The 3,302-nt window shown below is 45.6% G+C and overlaps 2 non-coding genes across 2 annotated transcripts in view; both read right to left on the minus strand.

Annotated features, from left to right (window-relative positions):
• LOC146447681 (5.8S ribosomal RNA) overlaps positions 1-104 on the minus strand; it is a 154-nt gene extending 50 nt beyond the window's left edge. The window contains exon 1 of the ribosomal RNA XR_014861666.1: positions 1-104. This exon is cut by the window's left edge and continues 50 nt beyond it. This is a non-coding gene — a ribosomal RNA (5.8S ribosomal RNA).
• Positions 105-303: 199 nt separating this feature from the next.
• Positions 304-2,103, minus strand: LOC146447682 (small subunit ribosomal RNA). The gene has a single exon (XR_014861667.1). It is a non-coding gene; the product is annotated as a small subunit ribosomal RNA (ribosomal RNA).
• Positions 2,104-3,302: the final 1,199 nt, after the last annotated feature.

Genomic DNA, 3,302 nt, shown 5'->3' on the forward strand with positions numbered 1-3,302 from the left:
TTCAAAGATTCGATGATTCACTGAATTCTGCAATTCACACTACTTATCGCAGCTGGCTGCGTTCTTCATCGATGCGTGAGCCAAGAGATCCACCGTTAAAAGTTGTCTCTCTTTTTTGTTTTCCAACACTATTGGTTCTCAGACTGAATAAACAAAGTTTGTAAAAACATAAAGTCGGGGCTGACCGAACGCACGCCAAGCGACGGACGACCATTTAACGGCACAGAGACCGACCCCTAAAAGATTGCGTACAGTTCACACGGTAAACAAGTCTCAAAGACTCGTTTTGGATTGTTTCATCGGTAATGATCCTTCCGCAGGTTCACCTACGGAAACCTTGTTACGACTTTTACTTCCTCTAAATGATCAAGTTTGACCAACTTTCCGGCATCCGGCGCTCTGTTGCCAGAGTATCGGCGCCAGTCAGGAGGCCTCACTAAACCATTCAATCGGTAGTAGCGACGGGCGGTGTGTACAAAGGGCAGGGACGTAATCAACGCGAGCTGATGACTCGCGCTTACTAGGAATTCCTCGTTCAAGATCAATAATTGCAATGATCTATCCCCAGCACGACGATGTTTAGAAGATTACCCACACCTCTCGGTGAAGGAGATACTCTTTGACATCGTCAGTGTAGCGCGCGTGCGGCCCAGAACATCTAAGGGCATCACAGACCTGTTATTGCCTTCCTGACTTTGGTTGCATACCAACAGTCCCTCTAAGAAGTTAACCGCGAATCGGGATTCGCGTAACTATTTAGCAGGTTAAGGTCTCGTTCGTTAACGGAATTAACCAGACAAATCACTCCACCAACTAAGAACGGCCATGCACCACCACCCATAGAATCAAGAAAGAGCTCTCAATCTGTCAATCCTCACTATGTCTGGACCTGGTGAGTTTCCCCGTGTTGAGTCAAATTAAGCCGCAGGCTCCACTCCTGGTGGTGCCCTTCCGTCAATTCCTTTAAGTTTCAGCTTTGCAACCATACTTCCCCCGGAACCCAAAAACTTTGGTTTCCCATAAGGTGCCAAAGGGGTCATCCAATAACACCCTCTGATCCCTAGTTGGCATCGTTTATGGTTAGAACTAGGACGGTATCTGATCGTCTTCGATCCTCTAACTTTCGTTCTTGATTAATGAAAACACTCTTGGCAAATGCTTTCGCAGTAGTTCGTCTTTCGTAAATCCAAGAATTTCACCTCTGACAACGAAATACGAATGCCCCCAATTGTCTCTCTTAATCATTACTTCGGTTCCAGAAACCAACAAAATAGAACCAAAGTCCTATTCCATTATTCCATGCTTACGTATTCAAGCGCTGGCTTGCTTTGAACACTCTAATTTTTTCAAAGTAAACGTCGCAGATCCTGAGCACACTCAGTTAAGAGCACACCCAGTCTTTGCGAGGAAGAACAGCCCGGCCAGTAACATACCTTGCGGCAGACCGGCCGAGCCATCCCGAAATCCAACTACGAGCTTTTTAACTGCAACAACTTTAATATACGCTATTGGAGCTGGAATTACCGCGGGTGCTGGCACCAGACTTGTCCTCCAATGGATCCTCGTTAAAGGATTTAAGTTGTACTCATTCCAATTACAAGACTTGTAAAAGCCCTGTATTGTTATTTCTTGTCACTACCTCCCTGAGTCAGGATTGGGTAATTTGCGCGCCTGCTGCCTTCCTTGGATGTGGTAGCCGTTTCTCAGGCTCCCTCTCCGGAATCGAACCCTAATTCTCCGTCACCCGTTGCAACCATGGTAAGCCACTACCTTACCATCGACAGTTGATAGGGCAGAAATTTGAATGAAACATCGCCAGCGCAAGGCCGTGCGATTCGATCAGTTACTATGAATCACCAAATGACCGGGCAGAACCCGCATTGGTTTTTAATCTAATAAATACATCCCTTCCAGAAGTCGGGACTTTTCGCATGTATTAGCTCTAGAATTACTACGGTTATCCAAGTAGTAATGGTACAATCAAATAAACGATAACTGATTTAATGAGCCATTCGCAGTTTCACAGTACAAGTGCTTATACTTAGACATGCATGGCTTAATCTTTGAGACAAGCATATGACTACTGGCAGGATCAACCAGGTAACTATCCACCGCAGGGAACAGAAGTTCCTTGCTAAGCGGCCCCCCTCCGCAGAGGGAGAGCAAGCTTTCTTAGATTTTGCCTCCACGGGGGGAACCCATGAGCCAAACGGACCACACGGTCCCTCGGTCAAGGGAAACCCCGTCTTGTTTGCCACGTCTTTCTCACAACTGGACCCGTGCACAGTTCAGGCATACCTGTCAGACTCGCCAAGCGAGCTGAAGGAAGGCAAGAAAAGTGCTTCTGCGAAGGAAAATATCCTCCTGCTCTTTTGTCTCTATCATTAGCCAAAGGCTAGCGTACACAACTTCCATCTACACTCTGCCTGCCACTACAGTGACAATGCTTTCGGGCATCATCTTTTCCCTCCTTCGAAAGGAAAGCTACAAGCCCAACTTTCCTTGCCCGTTAGTCAATTCTGCCCTCTATTTCTCCGCCTTGCCGCCGTGGAACATAAGGGACAGGGTTTACTAGCCAGCTCCTCTCGGAACCTTTGCGACCAACCTGCCCACACTATAACCCCCAAACGCTAATAAGGAGACTGCATGATATGGTAGACAGAAAATAAAAACGCGAAAAAAATGAAATTTTGAAAATCGAACCCACAACCAGCCAAATCGTTTGTAAGTCATGCCAAATGACTGGTGACATCTTAAAAACCCATTGAAGCCACAACATCCCATAATTTCACGCTTTTAAAGATTTGTCACTATACGCACTGTAAGTACCTCACTAATTCTCACCTCAGATTTTACGGGAACATGTTCAAATTTTAACACGCCTCTCAGCACGACCAATTACATTAAAATTCATCGCAAAAGTCAGAATTCTCCAATTTTTGAAAAATTCACTATATTCACTGTAAGTACCTCGCTAGACAGTGGAGACCTCAGATTTTACGGGAACATGATCAACTTTCGACACACCTCTCAGCACGAGCAGTTACATAGAAATCCATCAGGAAAGTCGTGCTGTGAAGAGGTCTTTCGACTAAGAAAAATGGTGGTGTGAGGAGGAGTCACCTAAATCAGAGAAAAATACTCTTATAGGAGACTGCTACGAAAGACATTTCTGAGTCCACTGGCCCTAGTCCCCTAATAAGTGTATTTCTGTTTGTTTTAAGAAGGTCCTCCTGACATCACCAATCTTCTGTCTTCAATCCTAACCCCAACGTTAACCCTAACGCTAACCCTAACCCTAC

Source organism: Pavona decussata, unplaced genomic scaffold, assembly GCF_977016875.1.
Source record: "Pavona decussata unplaced genomic scaffold, jaPavDecu1.1 SCAFFOLD_1904, whole genome shotgun sequence".
NCBI classification, from domain to species: domain Eukaryota; kingdom Metazoa; phylum Cnidaria; class Anthozoa; order Scleractinia; family Agariciidae; genus Pavona; species Pavona decussata.